The sequence below is a fragment of the Ornithorhynchus anatinus genome, chromosome X1 (assembly GCF_004115215.2).
Source record: "Ornithorhynchus anatinus isolate Pmale09 chromosome X1, mOrnAna1.pri.v4, whole genome shotgun sequence".
In the NCBI taxonomy this organism is placed as follows: Eukaryota; Metazoa; Chordata; class Mammalia; order Monotremata; family Ornithorhynchidae; genus Ornithorhynchus; species Ornithorhynchus anatinus.
The window spans coordinates 10,828,836-10,849,085 of record NC_041749.1 but is presented as its reverse complement, the minus strand read 5'-3'; the positions used below and the strand labels follow the sequence as shown (position 1 = coordinate 10,849,085).

Sequence of the window (20,250 nt, the reverse complement as noted above, 5' to 3'; positions counted from 1 at the left end):
TTATTGTCCACACACAAGAGTTCTAGGTCTTGTAGTGGAAACTTTCTTTTCACTATGAGCCCCATTTAGGACATGGACTGGGTCCAACATGATTATCTTGTATCTACTCAGCACTTAAATGCTAAAACAACAACAACTACAACAATAACAGCAACAACAAAAAAAAATCTGTAGACAAATGGGAATCACTTTGCAGTTCTAGAAGAAACTATGTGATCCAAGTTACACTTGATTCTTCCTTCTCCTTTTTTATAGATTAGAAGTCTTGAGGGCAAGGATAATATTGTATTATCCAATATAATACCAACTCTATTGTATTTTGTGCTCTCAGTCAATCGTGTTTATTGAGTGGTTACTGTGTGCAGAAGGTACTAACCTTCTCACTGTGACTGGATCTCGCCTATCTCGCTGGTGACCCCTGGCTTTTGTCCTACCTCTGGCCTGGAACACCCTCCCTCCTCAAATCTGCCACACAATCACTCTTTCCCCTTCAAAGCCCTACTGAAGGTGCATCTCCTCCAAGAGGCCTGCCCAGACTAAGCCTCCCTTTTTCTCAGTTCCCCCTCCCTTCCGCGTCACCACGACCCTCTCCCTTAGCTCTTCCCCCCTCCCTGCCTCACAGCACTTATGTATATATATATATATATATATATATATATATATATATATATATATATATCTGTAATTCTTTTTATTTATACTGATGCCTATTTACTTGTATTACTGTCTTTCCCCCGCCCCCCGACTGTGAGCCCGTTGGGGGCCGGGATTGTTTATCTTTATTGCTGAATTGTACTGTCCATGTGCTTAGTAAGTTGCTCTGCACACAGCGCTCAGTAAATACGATTGAATGAATGAATGAAGTGCTTGGGAGAGTACAATACAACAATACAACCGACACATCCCCTGCTCACAGTGAGCCTATGCCATTTTACTCTACTGTTTTGTTCCCTGAGGAGAAGCAGTGTTCCCAAGTGGAAAGAACCTGGGCCTTGGAGTTAGAGGACATGGGTTCTCATCCTCAAAACTGTGAGCTCGTTGCGGGCAGAGACTGTCACTCTGAATTGCTGTATTGTTCTTTCCTAAGCGCTTAGTAAGTTTTCTGCATAAAGTGCTCAATAAATATGATTAAATGAATGAATAAATCTCAGTTCCATCATTAACCTGCTGTGTGACCTTGGGCAAGACGCTGGACTTGTCTGTGCCTCAGTTTCCTCAATTGCAAAATGGGGATTCGACAACTCCTACTTAGACTATGAACCCCACATGGGACCTGATATTGTATCTACCCCTGGGCTTAGTACAGTACCTAGCACATAGTAAATGACTGCTTAACAAATACCACAATTAGTATTATTATTTATTTTTACTCTCCTGAATGTTTAGTGCAATCTCTGCCCACTAAGTGCTTAATAAGTACCATTGCTTGGTTCATCCATAGAGTGGAAGGGAGAAAGGGCTGGAGGAGGGAAAGGCTGGATGGAAAAGTGAAGCTAGCAAGGTAGCTCACAAAGAGACTGAGATGGCAAGCATGAGGTGATTTGAACCTGTTCAGGGTGTGGAAAAGGAACCCCTTAGGAATATCACAGGAAAATAATCAGGAGTTTAGAGAGAGTCAAAGTAGAAAGAAGTCAAAGAGGATTACAGAGAAGCCCCTGGACTATTTTGACTCTTCAAGATTTGGGTCCGGGAACCAGGCTGCATTATGGTGTAGGGGAATCCATTTCAGTTCCAAAATGCCTGGGTCTAAACCTGAAAATTAGCCTGATCGAATGGCAAAACTATACTGTGTAGGTGAATGAGATTGGCTAATGAAATGGCTTTCTAAAAGCTTCTCTTAGCTCATTTCACCATGGAATGTGACTTGAAGCAACATTTTATTTCATGGATTATATTTGTAATTTTTTTAATCTTACAGGGACTGAATAGAAAGATGAATGAAAGGAATATATTCCTATTTCATAGAGGAACAAAAATCCATTTTCATCGCATTCAGAACGAAACGGATGTCCTGTTATATTCTGTGTTCCCAAGAAAACTCTTCCTGCAGGGGTTGAAATTGAAGCATCTTAAAGTCTCCTTTAAATATCGAAAATCATTTCTGCTTCTCTCTTCCTTCCTGAAGATTATCCACAGGCAGCTGAAATGAGTTATTCATGTTTTTCCAAGGCAAAACGCACTCTTGTCATGGCCAGTATTTTGGAGTATGAAGCAGCATGGTCACTCACTGTGACCATCCAAGATAGTCAATTAAATGAATGAGAAGACTTTTTAACGATACATTTCATATTAGCATATTTTATTATGCATTACATTGAAAATGTGATGCTTTTCACAAATAAGGAATGATGGAGATTGATGACCTCATCCAGACGGAGATCTTTAATTAGCCTGAAATAGCCAAATAGCCAACAAAAATACAATGCAGTTTTGCAAGGTTTTTTTTTTTATTATTTAGTGAAGTGATAGGTGTTTTGCTGGGATTATTAGTATGCTTGCTTGCATATAAATTTACACTTTTAACCACGTCTGGGGATTCCTGTAATCCCTTGTGCCCACTGGGGAAGAGTGCTTTCATAGACTGAAGTCTTCCTCTAAACTGGAAGCTTGTCCTCTAGACCATAAGCTCGTTGTGGGCAGGGAATTTGTTATATTTCTGTATTAAACATATCCCTCAAATGTTTAGTATAGTGCTCTGCAAACAGCAAGCGCTCAGGAAATACGATTGATTGATTGTGCATTTCAAAATTTTTAAATGGATGGGTTGGTTTTAGGAACTCTTTTTATCGAATGGTATTTCAATTTTATTTTCAGCAGTGCAAATAAAGAAATAAGAATGCCAAGTCTCAGTGTTATACCTTTTCCTGATTCATTTGCAGATCTCCTTTGCGTAAGGACTCCAAGTTGCTCTTCTTGTTTCCAAAGAGTTTAGTGTTTGGGGGGCTTTAAGATAGTCTTATCTAGTTTTAAAAGCAGTAAAGAAAACAGAGTATTATAAATGGTATGGCTTTCATATTAAATTAGCTAAATAAATCTTTTCTTCCAGGCAATGTCGGTGACTCACAATTTACAAATTGCTATATTGTAGAAAATGATTTTCGTACTACAATAGGTGAGGAGATGGAGGAGCATTAAACTGCCCGATATTTATTTATTTACCATATACACTTTTAGACTTTAGACTGTATCTGTTGCACTTATGGACTGTAAACTGCTTGTGGGGCAGGCATTTGTCTACCAACTATTTTATTGTACTTTTCCTAGAACTTAGTAAAGTGCTCTGCACAAAATAAGAGTTCAAGAAATACGACTGCTGGATATGGATAGCAAAAATTCATAGATATATTTGCATATATATTAATATATACATATCCACATATATGAATGTTTCTAAATGTGAAACTAATATAGCTTTTTCCCTTAGGCTAAACAGTGGATAAATTTTGTAAAACAAATTTAAATCTATAAAGACTAGCTAAAGAAATGTTTGGTGTTTTGAATATGGGAAACAGTAGGATGATACTGTGGGTCCATCTCTTTCTTCCTTCTGCTCCTGTCTTGTTCTAATTCCCTGATATTTCCCAAGCTTCTGTTCTGATCTGAATCTTTGATTCTCTCCAACTCTGTGGCACCGGTGTGGCTATCTGAATCTCTACTAGGATTGGCCTACCAATTGTCCACTTCCTCCCACTTTGTAGCCCTGGTCAAACATTCTGGATGAATGAAAAATACACAAGACACCTTACGCTAAGGCTCCCAGGTGATGTATTAACCAATCAATCAATCAGTGGTATTAAGTGTTTATTGTGTGTCAGGTATTGGGGAGATAATAATAATAATGTTGGTATTTGTTAAGTACTTACTATGTACAGAGCACTGTTCTAAGTGCTGGGGTAGATACAGGGTAATCAGGTTGTCCCATGTGAGGCTCACAGTTAATCCCCATTTTACAGATGAGATAACTGAGGCACAGAGAAGTGAAGTGACTTGCCCACAGTCACACAGCTGGCAAAAGATAATCAGGTGGTGTACAATCTCTCACTCACAAAGGGCTCACAGTCTTCATTCCCATTTTACAGATGAAGTAACTGACAAGTGGAGGAACAGAATTAGAACCCAGTTCCTTCTCATTCTCAGGCCCATGCTACATCCTCTAGACCATGCTGCTTCTCATGCTGCTTGGGAGAGCGTAATACAATAGAGATCGTAGACATGATCATTATGCACAAGAAGCTTAGAGTCCTGAGGGGAGACAGACATTAAAATAAATTGCAGACAGGGGAAATGGGAGAACAATAGCATATGTACATAAGTGCCTTGGAACTGAAGGTGTGGTGACTGTCAAGTGCTTGAAAAGTACAGCTCCTAGTGCTTCGGTGATGAAGAAGGGAAAGGGAGTAGGGGAAGTGAGGATTTAATTAGGGAAGGCCTCTTGGAGGAGATGTAATTTTAGAAGGGCTTTGAAGGTGGGGAGAGTGGTATTCAGTTGGATATAAAAGGGTTGTGTGGCCTCAAGGGGGGATTTGGGTAAATTGACATTGTCAAGGTAGACAAAATTGAGGTACAGCAAGGTGAGGTAGGAGACGGAGAGCTGTTTGAGTGTCTCAAAGCCTGCGGCAAAGGGCTTCAGTTTGTTGCAGAGAAATTCAATTATTCATCTTTACATTCTGCTTCCCTACTAGAATCTAAACCATTTGTAGATAGGGATTACAATTTTTATACATCCATTGTACTTTCCCAAGTGCTTACTACAATTCTTTAAACATAGTGTGTATACCCTAAATGCTTTGATATGATCCCAAATTTATTCAGGAAGTATCATTCACCAAAACGGTAGTCACAAATTCTGCATTTGCATGCATGCGATAGCTGAAAATATGCATGAGAACAATTTTCCACTCAAAGTACGTTTGAAAAAGAGTCACCTCGCTTGTCTCTGCTCAAAAACGAGTTACTCACTGATTTATCTGGCTGGAAGAGTCTAGGGGTTCAGGTGTTCAGTTATTTCACTACTCATTCTAAACCAATAATTGTGCTGTTGATCATGTATTGGAAGTTTACAAATATTGGTGGAAACAGCTCAGAGTGTTTTGATTTCCACAGAAATGTAGCTTAAATTGTTGGTGTTTTGGTAGCACCTGGCTTTCCTCATGAGTTAGAAGCCTAACAAATACCATGTTAACAAGCTACGGATGTCTCTTTTCTGGCTCTTTTAGCCCTTAAAAACAATTTAAGACCGATGGCCTAAATGTAATGGGATTTTCCAAATAGTAATCCCCTAAAAAGTGTTAGTTAGGATTCTCTTTTCAAAGTATTTCCAGATTATTATCTGTATATGAGCACAGCCTCAGTCCAAACCTTAAATTAAGTGCCTTAGAAGGTTAGGAAATGACTGTTTGGGGAAAAAAAGGTATTTCCACTTAAATTTTTCAACTACTGATAAAAGATGACCATTTGGGTTGTTTTCCAGTTGTTGTCATTTGTATGTACCACAAGGCATTTGTTCATTTGTTTAATAGTATTTGTTAAGTGCCTACTCTATGCCAGGCACCCTACTAAGCAGTGGGGTAGATGCAAGCTAATAAGGTTGGACATGGCCTATTTCCCACATAGGGTCACAGTCTAATCCCCATTGTACAGATGAGGTAACTGAAGCACAGGGAAATGAAGTGACTTGCCCAAGATCACACGGCAGACAAGTGTCTGAGCCCGGATAAGAACGCAGGTGCTTCTGAATCTCAGGCCCATGCTCTATTCCCAGTGGTTAGAACAGTGCCTGTTAACTAGTAAGCATTTAGCAAATATATTAAAAAAAAAAAAAGTCCCAAGAAGAAATGATGTCTTCAGCCAGAATCTCTCCAAAATAGGAATTTTCTTCCCCCAGCACCTAAATTTCAGTCAACAGTCAATCAATTAGTGGTATTTGTTGAGCGTTGGCTGCATACAGAGCATCACAATAACCAGCACAATAGAGTTCTTCTAGTAGTTTACAATCCAACGAGGTTGTCCTAACTGATTTTTATCCCCTCAAGTAATGTGTGAAGAGTCTCTTGAATAATCTTGTATTTAGGAATTTAATGAACTCTTTTCTGTGATATTCTATATAGGTGATAGGTGATATCAATCAATCAATCAGTTGTACTTATCGATATATCACCGATCAATGAAAGAGGTATAATTAAAAAAAGCTGAATAAATATCCAGCATAAGGAAAATAGAAACCCCGTTGTTTTGCATTATGGCTATGAAATATACATATATTTGTAATTTACAAATCACCTGTAAAGGTAAACATGAAATTCCTGGTACTTGGAATTAGTGTACTCAGGCTAGTCTAAGTAACTGGGAAACTAAATAATATCTGTTCACACCCCAACATTCTTTTTGAGTAGTTTTGCTGATGAAAATGTAATTTGGTGACAGCCGCATAATGATGTCCCTGGAAAAATTAGTTTTCTCAATCCATTTAAATTGTTTTTTCTTTCTTACAACCTTATAACAATTTTTGAAGCACCACGTTTGTATGGTTCAAGAATAGCATTATGAAAAACAATTTTGAGATGTCTAAATGATACCTGGAAAAACAAGGAAACTTCATATAACACACTATTATCATCAGTCATTTAGTCCAAAGGACTAAGATAGACAGACACTGATCTTTGCCAACCTTTATAAAATGACATCTTCCAGAATAAATATTTGCTTTTGAATCCAATTAAATTCCCACTGGGGTTAAAATGAATCATCTGATGAAAACTGGGGCCTCTGAACAGGAAAAAAAATGTTCTAAAATGATTCTGTGTTTGCCTTGCCGAAAGGTTGACAAGATTTCCCACTGGTGAAAATCTAGGTACTCCATCATACTTGAAAAGCTCATTTTTCCTCTAATTCTTGCTTTTAAAGAGGCCTGAGTCCTCTCTGTGTTTGATTTTATTCAATCATTAAAATGGGAACCGAAAGCAATTTTTGATTTGAAGACAGAATTTGAAAGTACTGCAGATGAGCTACCGCAGAGCTACCTCTCCTAAACTCCAGATTAAAACACTAATCTGCTATTCTTAGTGATCTGGGAAATACATTGTTTGGAAATTTTACTATGCATTCCATTCTTTGAGCAAAATTGTTAATTTCTGAAAGAGAAACAGGGGAAGAAAAGACAGTCCAAGTACAACTGCAAACATATAAGGCATTTTTCTAGGGATATAAGTTGAATATAGAGTCTGACGAGTTGGGTCAAAATGCAGCTAACAAGAACTAAGCATCTAAGATGTGCAAAAAGAGAAAAGGAGATCACTAGTGAGAGGGCTTAAACTTGTCACATGGACAAATTCATATCAGGGAAAATCATGAGTGATAAACATCTCATACCTATCGTATTCTCCATAGAATAAGTATTTTCAACACTGATTACAAAATAAATGAAAATGTTTAAGAGGAAGAACCTCAGCTACTGTGGGAAGATTAATATTTTAGTCTTTATTATTGACATTCATCTCCTAGACAGCTTCTCCAATGACTCTATGGAATTGCTCTAATTAATGACATTCTAGCACTTCTCATTCTTAATTATTTAACTGCTGTTCATTCCATTTTGAGATGATCAAAAGTCTTGGCTTCTCTTCCTCCTTCTTGTTGCTGCCTGCTTTTTAGCCATATCTCTTTTCCTTAGTATTTCGATCAGATGGGAAGAATGAAGTGGGGAAAAAAGTCAACAGTGCTATTTGTTAATAATTTTGATAAAAGGTCAGGTGGAAGGGAAAGTAGAAGCTATTAGCTAAAATGAGGTGTTGTGATTATGTTTGAATTCCATTCATTCCTATCTCTGTTAATGATTCATTCATTCATTCAGTAGTATTTATTGAGCACTTACTATGTGCAGAGCACTGTACTAAGCGCTTGGAATGTACAAATAGGTAACAGATAGAGACAGTCCCTGCCCTTTGATGGGCTTACAGTCTAATCGGGGGAGATTAATGTATTAATGTATCATTAAGTGTTGACTTTACATCAGCTGGCAATGGGATCAACTAGAGAAAAGCGAAGACTTGTGTGTCAGGAAATAAATGACCTTCTTCTGGTCTTAATTGCATTACTGAGACCAGAATCTGTTCATTTGTGTCACACAGGAAAGCATCGTGGCCTTGAGATTAGAGCACTTGTTGGGAGTTAGAGGACTTGGGTTCTAATCCCTGCTTTGCTGCTATGTACTCAATAAATACTACTGATTGATGTAAGAGGCCTTTCCTGACAAGGCTCTCATTTCCTCTTCACCTCCTTCTGTGTCACTCTTGTGCTTGGATTTACACCCTTTTTTCCACCCCTCATCTTCCCAGCACTCTTGTACAGCTCCATAATTTATTTATTAATATTAATGTCTGTCTCCCCCTCTAGACTATAAGCTCATGTGGGCAGGAAACATGTCGACTGACTCTAACATTGTACTCTCTCAAGTGCTTAGTATGGTGCACATGGTAAGTGCTCAATAAATTCAATTGATTGATTAATACAATGATTTGTTCATAGTAGTTGGACTTAAAATACTTTTGATTAATTCAGTTGGAATTGTCATTAATAGTTTTTCAGCATTTATAATGTGTCATGCACTGTATTAAACCTTGGGTAGATACAATATAAGCAGATTGGGTATGATATTTATCCTCCATGCATCTCACATCTTATGCCCATTTTTTTATAGATGACTAAATCGAGTCTTGAGACAAGTCCTTTGCCCAGGGTCACTTGGCAGACAGGTGGCAGATCCAGATTTAGAACGCAGGCCTTCTGACTCCCGTTAGTACCTGCTGCTTTCCAGGAGTAAGCGGTAAGAAGCTACCAGCATGATTGACATTTTCCTATCCACGTTCCTATTTTATTGTTGCGTTCACCTTCATTCGGAATGCTTTATACCCTCGTCACTCGTTATCTTGCTCTATCAACCACTGTGAACTTTCAAAAACACAAAGAAACACGAAGTGTTATATTACAAAGTACATAAAGGTTGAGGGAGAGGCTGAGAAGTTTAGCAGCAACTCACCTTGACCAATACTACATGTCAAACCATTTATTTCTGTACTAAATCTATTTACTCCAACTCATCAATCATATTATGGCAAGATCATCCCATCCCACATCCCAATTCTTCCACTGTGCTATATTCATACCGTGTAATGGAAACACGCATAACAAAATTGATTGTATTTTAATGTCTCTATCCATGATGCCTGCTTGCTACAATAGGACATAGACCTTACCCTGAATATGTTTTATTTTTATTAATTTATGGATGCAGCATGTTTTCCTAGAAAGAGCATCATCCCAGGAGTCATGGGAACTAGGTTCTAATCTTGGCTCTATCACTTGCCTACTGAGTGACCTTGGGGAAGTCATCGAACCTTTTGGAACTTCAGTATCCCCATCTGTAAAATGAGGATTAAATACCTATTTTCCCCTCTCCCTTAGACTGAGAATCACTTGTGGGACAGGGTCTGTGTCTGACCTGATTATACTGTGTCTATGCTACTCCTTAGTATGGTGTTTGTCACATAGAAAACACTCAACAAATACCACAGTAATTTGGGGGTCTTTTCAAACGAAAAAAGCTGTTCTGTTTTTGGTGATAGGAAGACCAAAGGAATTTTCTATCTGAGGAAAAATGCAAGCTATTGTTTTCTTTGAAAAGCTTTCTTTTTCTCTGAATAGCCCAAACATATGTAAAATTCATTTCTTACACAATAAAAATTCAGTTACTTTGTTCCATTTTCAATCCATGTTCCACTGAGTTGTTCCACTTAGATGCTACACTAATTCTTAACAACAGAAACAAGGGGAAGGGGCCTCTGGTGAATCCTTATTGGCAGTGGCAGAAGCTCAAAGATGCTTGTTTGCTTTACCAGTCACCAGAAGTATGAAATGGAAAAAAGGAGAAAAAGAAAAAGAAACTAAATATTTGTTTTGTGTCTCCTCAATCGTAGCTTTTTAAAAATAGCAAGGTGAGAATTTTTTTGCACTGTGACATATTTTTCTTCCATTAAAAATAAAATTCTAAAAGGTAGAGGTACATACCAGGTTTGAGTCTATTTGATCATTAAATCAAAGGTATTTATCTGCTTATGATTTTATGTATGTAGAAGTTTTTTAAAAAAACAACATTTGGTGATATTATTAAGGGGATTTTTCGGGAAATGAGGGACAAATTTTAATCAAGCCTATTTCCAGTAGTAGTCAGGATGGGTTCACTATGCCACCACCTTAATTATTGCTGATAGGACTCAATTAAGTCCAGATGCTGAATGAGATAGAATGAGATGAATGAGAAAACAGTAAGAACTGTGAAAATAATGCTAATAATAATTATGGTACTTGTTAATTGCTCCCTATGTGCTAGGCACTGTACTAAGCACTGGAGTGGATACCAGCAAATTGGGCTGGGCAGCATCTCTGTGCCACGTGGGGCTCACAGCCTCGATTCCCACTTTCCAGACGAGGGAACTGTGGTCCAAAGAAGTGAAGTGATTTGCCCAAGGTCACACAGCAGAGAAGTGGCAGAGCTGGGACTAGCACCCATGACTTTCTGACACCCAGGCCCGTGCTCTAGCCACTACACCGTGCTGCTTCTCAAGAAGAAGTCCTAAATCCACCTCTTGCTCTTGCTCCCCTCCCTTCTGCTTCTTCAGATCTGGCAGACCACTATTTTTGCTTGTCTTCAAAGCACTCGTAAAATCACATCTCCTCTTGAAAGCCTTTTATTGAGTTATCTACTTATCTATCAACTCCCCACCTTTTTCCCTCCCTTCTGCATCAACCATGGACTTGTGTCCACCTGCCCTAAGCATTTAGGTGTTAGCCCTGCTCCGATTCCATGAACCTCAGCCCTTACATTCATGAGAGCTCACCTCCTCCAGGAGGCCTTCCCAGACTGAGCCCCCCTTTCCCTCTGCTCCCTGTCCCCTTCCCTCCCTCCCACCCTCTGCTCTTTCCCCTTCTCCTCCCCTCAGGACTGTGCTCATTTGTATATTTTATTTATTACCCTATTTATTTTGTGAATGAGGTGGACATCTCCATGATTCTATTTATCTTGATGTTGCCTTGTTTTGGTTTTGTTCTCTTTTGCTCTGCTGTCTGTCTCCCCCGTTTAGACTGTGAGCCTGTTATTGGTCAGGGATTGTCTGTTGCCGAACTGTACATTCCAAGTGCTTAGTACAATGCTCTGCACATAGTAAGTGCTCAATAATTGCTATTGAATGAATGAATATTTTATAGTTGGATGTTCTATCTGTAATTTATTTTAATATCTTTCATTAATAAAAGATATTATTATAGTAAATTATAACTCCATTAGGGCAGGGATCATTTCTACTAACTCTTTTGTTCTCTACTCAGTACTGAGCATGGTGTTCTGCAGGAGTTAGCATTCAAAAAAAACTATTGATTGTTTGAAAACAAGAATCAAAATCCATTAGATATTCTATTTTTGTCCCTTTTGAATTATTCTTCACTGATGAGGTTTTTCCTTCGGGTTGTTTCTAGAGTCTAAACCTCTCCCTGTCTAATGGCATGTGATTTTTGATTCATGAGAAACCAATACTTGATACACAGTATTTTCTTGCTTGCTCTCCCATTACTTTATCAGCAGTGCTCTATACTCTGACATATGGCATGAGGTTGAGAAAGAACAGGGGTCACCCATATATGGGTGGGAATAAGCTCTGGTTAGAAATCCAAGTTCTCTGCAAATAAAACCAATCGTACCTACAAGACTTTTTGTTCATTTTTCATGAACGCATTAGAGTTCATTGTTTTTTCTAGAACTGTCATAATTAATGACTGAAATATTGAACCAAAGGTCACTTTGAGAATAATAATAATGGTATTTGTTAAGTGCTTACTATGTACAGAGCACTGTTCTAAGCGCTGGGGTAGATACAGGGTAATCAGGTTGTCCCACGTGAGGCTCACAGTTAATCCCCATTTTACAAATGAGGTAGTTGAGGCACAGAGAAGTTAAGTGACTTGCCCAAGGCCACACAGCAGACAAGTGGCAGAGGCAGGATAAGAACCCACGTCCTCAGACTCTCAAGCCCGGGTTCTTTCCACTAAGCCAAGCTGCTTAAAGTCTTCAAATATCCCAGTAGTTGCATTCTTGGGAAATTATATTGTGAAATAACTTTATATATCATTAAATCAGTGGGAAATAGAGGATTTAGCTCTCAAGGTCTCAGCTTTTTCATACTTTAAAAATGTGTGTTTTTTTCCTTTAAGAACAGTGCAAATTTTAAATGGGCCATGTTAATTTATATACATTTTGTGTATTTGCATGCATATTTTTATCCATATTTTGATCTAAGTTCTTTTATGTTTCTTTCTATCAGTATATCTGAATGCATACTCGTTTATGTGCTTGTGTGCATGTATTCGTGTCTGTGACACATTAATGTGGAGCTCAGCTTTGCTATTAAGCTTTCTGTCCTCGGAAATCTCTTCAAGGCTGAACAGGATGAGGTCTGTCTCCTTACCCTTCACACTAAGTTGGGTCCCCAGTGCCATGTTCCTCTTTGCTTTTCTTGTTGGAACAGTTCACTGTTAACTAGGACTCTTGTTAACCAGAGTGTTTGGTAGAAATGGCTGACTTTCTTCCTCAAACCTACTTCCCTTTGGAGAGATAAGGTAGGAAATGGGGCAGTGGACGTTTTAGAAAATAACGGCATCTTGTTTAGGGACCCGAAATCCCTAAAAGTGTGTTTTGCTGAACTAGAATTGTATAAAATTCCTCTGTTCAGGACTTTACCCTACTCGTGTGACCTATAAACAGGCATGTTGGGGAAGTGGAGGGTTTCTATGTAGAAGTTATATTTGGAGTTGGTCGTAGTTACTGCAGCCTGCTGCGACTACATTATTAATTAATTAATTCATTCAATAGTATTTATTGAGCGCTTACTATGTGCAAAGCACTGTACTAAGCACTTGGAATGAACAAGTCGGCAACAGATAGAGACAGTCCCTGCCGTTTGACGGGCTTACGGTCTAATCGGGGGAGACGGACAGACGAGAACAATGGCAATAAATAGAGTCAAGGGGAAGAACATCTCGTAAAAACAATGGCAACTAAATAGAATCAAGGCAATGTACAATTCATTAACAAAATAAATAGGGTAATGGAAATATATACAGTTGAGCAGACGAGTACAGTGCTGAGGGGATGGGAAGGGAGAGGGGGAGGAGCAGAGGGAAAGGGGGAAAAGAGGGTTTAGCTGCAGAGAGGTGAAGGGGGGTGGTAGAGGGAGTAGAGGGAGAAGAGGAGCTCATTAATTAGCCCTAATTCCATACAGACTCGTCAGTTAGCCATTCACATTCAAAGAAGGTTTCACTAATTTTTAAAATAAAAGATACCACTAATTATTCGGAACGGGTCTTTCAATCAATCCGTGGCACCAAACACTTACTGTATGCAGAACAGTGTGCTAAATGCTTGGGAGATTATGATAGAGCAAGTAGGCAGGATCCCTACCTTGAACTAGCTTACCATCTTTTGAATCAATCAATTGAACTTATTGAGTGCTGACTGTGTGCGGTGCTCTGTCAAATTACCTGGGAGAGTACAATATAGCAGAGTTGGTATACACCTTCCCTGCCCACAACAAGCTTACAATCTAGAGTTTAGAGTCCACAGTCTTGAAAGCAAATGATGCTGTTTACATTTCCTAAATTCTATTAAGTTTGTATCATCTTGGACATCTCTTCATTAGGATTATTATTATTACTAAAAATAATAATCGTATTTATCGAGTGCTTAGCGTGTGCAAAATGCTGTACTAAGAGCTTGGGAGAGTACAATAGAAGCAGCATGGCTCAGTGGCAAGAGCACGGGCTTAGGGGTCAGAGGTCGTGGGTTCTAATTCCAACTCCGCCACCTGTCAGCTGTTTGACTTTGGGCAAGTCACTTAACTTCTGGGTGCTTCAGTTTACCACATCTGGAAAATGGGGATTAAGACTGTGAGCCTCACGTGGGACAACCTGATTACCCTTTTTCTACCCCAGCGCTTAGAACAGTGCTTGGCACATAGTAAGTGCGTAACAAATACCAACATTATTATTATTATTATTATTATTATTATCAGTCACTTTCCCTGCCCTCAACAAGCTCATTCATTCAATAGCATTTATTGAGTGCTAACTATGTGCAGAGCACTGTACTAAATGCTTGGAATGTACAAATTGGTAACAGAGACAGTCCCTGCCCTTTGATGGGTTTACAGTCTAATCTAGTCTAATCTAATCTAGTCTAATCTAAACTCACAGTCTAGAGCGGGAGACAGACATTATTATAAATAAATAAATAGATAAATAAATTATAGACATATACATATGTGCTGTGGGGAAGGAAGGGAGGAGGAATGAAGGAGCAAGTACGAGTGGCGGAGAAAGAAGTGGAAGAGGAGAGGAGGCTTCAGTCAGGAAAGGCTTCCTGGAGGAGATGTGCCTTTGCTGTTGGGGAGAGCACTTATCTGTCTGATATGAGGAGGGAGGGTGTTCCTGACCAAAGGGAGGTTGTGGACGAGATGACATATTATAACATAATATTAATATTTATTTTAAAACACATTTCTCCTTTCCTGGATTACAGCTTGGCCCTTGGGTTTTAAACTGTCCATATTAATGAGTATTAAACTGTTTATATTAATGAGTATTGCATGTGTGTTTTTCACCTCCCCCATTAACAATATTAGAATCACCTTCAGGTGAGGTTTTTTGTTTTTTTTTCTCCTCAGAAAAAACACACCAGGAATAAATCCTGATTTGTAGACCCTTGGCCATTAATTTCCCTCCTTTTCCTATAGATGTGACACATCTTGTTTGTCTCCTTTTATTTTTCCACAGCTAACTGAGATGTTTAACTATTCAAAGATGGTGATCTCATCCATCTAATTTTATTTACTTCTCAATGGGGCATTGCCTGACCTCTAATTCTTTAGAATTTTCTTCTTTGGTCCCATTAGCACAATCGTTTACAGTAGGACAGGGTTATAACCATCTCTTACAAAATTAGAGTTTAGATAGCAAAATTCACAGTTGGGTCTCAGCGAGATGCCATGGGACAGGATGTATTTTTCATTTTCCCCAGCCTCTTGGCAGTGAGGTTACAGTGAGAACTGTTCCAGCTGAGGCAGTGGCTAAGTGGGAAGAAGTTGCTGAAAGAGTTCATACCTGAGTGGAAATTTCAAATTTCAATCCAATGGATACTTCCTGCTCTCATTTCCTGAAGGAAGGAAAGTGAGATTGAAGACAGGAACTATGTGATTGAAGGTGAAAGAGAGTGAGACAAGGAGGAAGAGAGAACAGAGGAAAAGAAACAGGTTAGAAATAATCACTTTTTTTGACATGGGAGGTTTATGTTGTCTTTATCCCTAATTCTCTCCATTTTCCTTTTTCTCAGTCCTTTTCTTCTCCACTTGTCTAGTTTTGAAATACCTTGGTTTTGTAATGGACCCTGGGTGACCCTCTTAATTCCCTACGCTGACCTAGGTTTAAGGCTTGGTAAGAGGGAAAAAATAAAGTCTGAGGTGGGCAGAGTCCCTGTCCTGGAGCTCCTAACTCCACGGTATTTGCTTTCCCAAGTGTTTTCGGGTTGGGTTTTTTTTTGTGTGTGTGTGTGGTATTTGTTAGTGCTTACTGTGTGCCAGGAACTGATGGAGATACAGTGTAATCAGGTTGGACACAGACCTTCACCCACAAGGGGCTCGTAGTCTTAATCTCCACTTTACAGATAAGGTAGCTGAGGCACATAGATGTGAAGTGATTTGTCCAAGGTCCCAGTGTAGCTGAGTGGGAGAACCAGGAGTAGAACCCAGCCCTTTCTGATTCCTAGGCCATTGCTCCATCCACTAGGCCATGTGCCTTCTCAAAGCTTAGCACAGTGCTCTTCAATCAATCAATCAATCAATTGATTGATTGTCTGATTGATTGATTGATAATCTGCTAGTCAATCAATGGGATCCTCCACTTGTCTGCACTTGGGCAATTTGGTGCCTCGGTTACCTCATCTGTAAAATGGGGATTAAAAGTGTGAGCCCCATGTGGGATAACCTATTACCCTGTATCTACCCCAGTGCTTAGAACAGTGCCTGGCATATAGTAAGTACTTAGCAAATTAAATCATTATTATTATCATTATTGAGCAGTCACTGTCGGTAGAATACAACAGAGTTGGTAGACACATTCCCTGCCCATAATGATTTTACAATCTAGAGGGGCAAACTTAAAACCCTCAATCAATAACACTGTGTGTGTCTGAGAGGAGAAATGATAGTTGAGTGCAGGCTGACAAAAGAGAAAGAGAAGAGTGGTAGTCCTGACTCCCCCCTTCTGTCAGAGCCTGGCTTCAATCTGAAGATAAACTCCCGATGGACAGAGAATGTATCCAGCCATCTCTGTTATACGATAATCTCCCAAGCACTTAGTACACACAATAAGTGCTCGGTGAGTTGCTCTGATTGACCCAAAAGGCTAGACTTTTCAGTCATCTTTTACATGGCTCTTTATAAGACTTCAAAGAGTTAGGTGTGGTTGTGATTCAGCATGAAGATGAACTCAATTTTTTGTGAGTTTTTTTTGCTGTGCTTGATTCACCTGTGCACTTTATTCAGTGACCTTTTGGATTTGGGCAGCACTACTTTTAATTAACTCTGCTGCTCCCTTTAATAAGTAGCTTTGAGTGGTGTCCAAAAGTTTCCCTAATATTTTGTGTGTGAGAGTCGTTGCCTTTCCAATAGTCTTTAAAGGGCAGATTTAGTCCATTTTCCTTTCTTTTTTGGTCATTCTATCAACTACAGAGGAGAGGGGTGTCAGATTTAAGGTGACATCTGTCGTGAACGGTTTTGTCTGGTAGACACCCGGTGGCTGTGTAGCCCCAACAGTAAATTTAAGGATCACTCACCGAGAACGGTGTCCTCACTCTGTGAACAGCAGTGCCATATACCTGAGCTGCTGACAGATCTGTGTTCTTTCACTCAGTTTGAAACCTGTTTCAGCTGCCTGCTGTGAGACAGTTCTACTGGGGGGAGAAGTCTGACAGAAATCAGGGAAAAGAAACAGGTGTTCAGGCTCTGGTCCAGGAAAATTCATCATGTTGACTACTTTAAATTGGCCTCTTATTCAGCAATGGAATCTTTGCTCCCAGAGCTGTTTTAAAACCGTGACCGTGAATATGCTTCAGGTTTCTTTCGACATGTTTAGGTAGGGTTCCTGGGAGTAGCTCTCGACAGTAGAAAATTAATCTCAACACAAAATTCAAACGACTGAATATGCCCAGAGCCAAATGCTGCAATTAGGATAAATCTCCAGCTTTGTCCTCTTCATCTTAGTATCCTTTCTTTGCTGCTGTTTCCCTCCCTGAGCCTGCATTCTGCTGTTGCCATCTTTATTATTTGTTAGCAGAAAGCAGTTAACTCGCTGAATTATCACCCCTCTTTATCACTTCTCAGAAATACGAGACCCCTTATGCCAGCTCCTGCCTTACTTTCTTCCTGCAGAGTGTGCAGACCATTAATCTGGTGCTACTCCACTGCGTTGGGTTACCAGAAAATGTTGTCACTTCTCCTTGCCGAGGTTTACATCCAGAAACAACCATTGGTTGACACAATTCTTTACCTGAGAGTCAGTTTCTGATAGCTGATTCCTGAAATGAAAATCAAACCAAACCTGCCCCATCCTTGCTCTTTGCCCACAGGGAGATGCGGCACGGCCTAGTGGAGGGAACACGGAACTAGGAGTCGGAAGGATCCGGGTTATAAACCCGGTTCCTCAGTTTGCCTGATGTGTGACCTTGGGCAAGTCACTTAACCACTCTATGCATCAATTACCTCATCTGCAAAATGAAGATTAAATCCTTCTCCCACCAGCAGAGAACGTGAGTCCCATGTGGGAACTCAATTGTGTCCAACCGGATAAACATGTATCTATCCCATTGTTTAGAAGAATTTTTGACATATAGTAAGCGCTTAACAAATACTTTAAAATTTGAATGAACCTTTTATTTTGTACACTACAGTGTCAGATATGGCAACTAATATTCCAAGTTGCATTTTTCTTGCATACAGCTTGTATGGGAAGCATGAGTCTGGAGTGTCATAACTGAGATCTTCTTATGGTTTGACAGAGATGTTGCATGAACTGTTTGTGATTACTGGACCATTTACTTCCAGATTCCTTTATATAGTAGAAAAGAGAAGCAGCGTGGCTCAGTGGAAAGAGCATGGGCTTTGGAGTCAGGGCTCATGAGTTCGAATCCCAGCTCTGCCACTTGTCGGCTGTTTGACTGTGGGCAAGTCACTTAACTTCTCTGTGCCTCACTTTCCTCATCTGTAAAATGGGGATTAAGACTGTGAGCCCCATGTGGGACAACCTGATTCCCCTATGTCTACCCCAGCACTTAGAACAGTGCTTGGCACATAGTAAGCGCTTAACAAATACCAATATTATTATTATTATTATTATTATTATTATATTTATTAAACTCTAGCTGGATGCAAAACAACATGCTAGGCCCTGGGGTATTTACAATGAAAATAATAATGTTGCATGTGTGTTTTTCACCTCCGCCATTAACAATATTAGAATCACCTTCGGGTGAGGTTTTTTTTTTTTTCTCCTCAGAAAAAACACACCAGGAATAAATCCTGATTTGTAGACCCTTGGCCATCTGCAATCATTGCGGTAGTGTATCCATACAGTTTGCTTGGTAAAAAAATTTGGAAGTGGTTTACCACTGCCTCCTTCCACGCAGTAAAGTCGAGTCTCCGCCCTCGACTCTCTCCCGTGCCGCTGCTGCCCAACACTGGTGAGTTTTATCTGTAGCAGATTGTCTTCCACTCACTAACCACTGCCCAAGCAAGGAATGGAACGGACAGGCCTCTGCTTGACTCTCCCTCCCATAGTCGAGACTGGTAGAGGACTGGAAACTCTCCAGGTGCGACCCTGAGAGGGGATTTAAGTGCTTACTATTTGCCTAATGCTATTGAGTGCTGGGTTAGATATAATGAAGTAGGAAAGAGTTCCTGTACCACAAGGGGCTGACAGTCTAAAAGGGAGACAAAATAGGCATTTAATGGCCATTTTACATATGAGGTAACTGAGGCATAGAGAAGTTAAGTGATCTGTCCAAGGGCTCACAGCAGACAAGTGACAGAACTGGAATTAGAACTTGGATCTTCAGATTCCCAGGCCTGTGCTCTTTCCACTAAACCTTGCTGCTCCTCTGAGATTTTGGCTGTCAGGACTCCATTTAAGGATCTTCAAGGAAAATCATCCTTTTTGGTCAAGAAACTCTTCCTTTTATTAAGTGGGGAAAATGAATATCTGCTGTGAGAAAGAAAAAGCTTGGTTACACTTCTCCTACTTCTCATTTAGAACTCTCTTAATGAAGTCAGGCCAGGTTTAGGTGAGAGACCGTCATTGAGTGAGGTTATTACTAAGGGAGGTGTTAGAATTCAAGAGACAAGTAAGTAGGAGAAGGTCTGCAGAAGAAAGATACATAAAGGAGGCACCTTTCTTACCTGAAAAACAAGGTTGAAGGGAGAGTAATGATAGATATGTCCCCTTTGCTCACTTTTTTAAAAGATCTTGTGCAAGGCTTAAAGTTTAAATGTAGTCACTTTTTTTTGGTCAAAGAAGAGTGGTTTTGTTGAGTAGGTTAAAATATTGATAATCTAATCAATTCCTCCACCTTAAAAAAGCACCATGGCCTAGTAGATAGAGCATGGGGCTGGGAGTCTGAAGGATCTTGAATCTAATCCCAGCAATGTCACTTGTCTGCTGTGTGACCTTGGACAAATCACTTAACTTCTCTGGGTCTCAGTTACCTCATCTGTAAAATGGGGACTACGACTGTGAGCCCTATGTAGAACTACGTCCAACCTGATTTGCTTGTACCGACCCCAGTGATTAATACTGTGCCTGTCACATAGTAAGTGCTTAACAAATATCACATTTATTAAATATTGTGTATATGTCCATTTATGTCAATTTATCTCCCCCATTAGATCACAAGCTCCTGGAAGTCAGCGATCATATGGCTTCTGTTTTGGAAAGATCATACTTTGCATATGACAGAGTCATTCAATTCATTCAATAGTATTTATTGAGCGCTCACTGTAGGCACAACATGGTTCTAAGCTTTTGGAATGTACAATTCAGCAACAAATAGAGACAATCCCTGCCCACAATAGGCTCCCAATCTAGAAGATGCTCAATAAATAT

General features: G+C 39.6%; 1 non-coding gene across 1 annotated transcript; it reads right to left on the bottom strand.

The window, feature by feature from the left end:
• Positions 1–18,841: 18,841 nt before the first annotated feature.
• Positions 18,842–18,979, bottom strand: LOC114806944. The gene has a single exon (XR_003754998.1). It is a non-coding gene; the product is annotated as a small nucleolar RNA SNORA7 (small nucleolar RNA).
• Between the last annotated feature and the right edge of the window lie 1,271 nt (positions 18,980–20,250).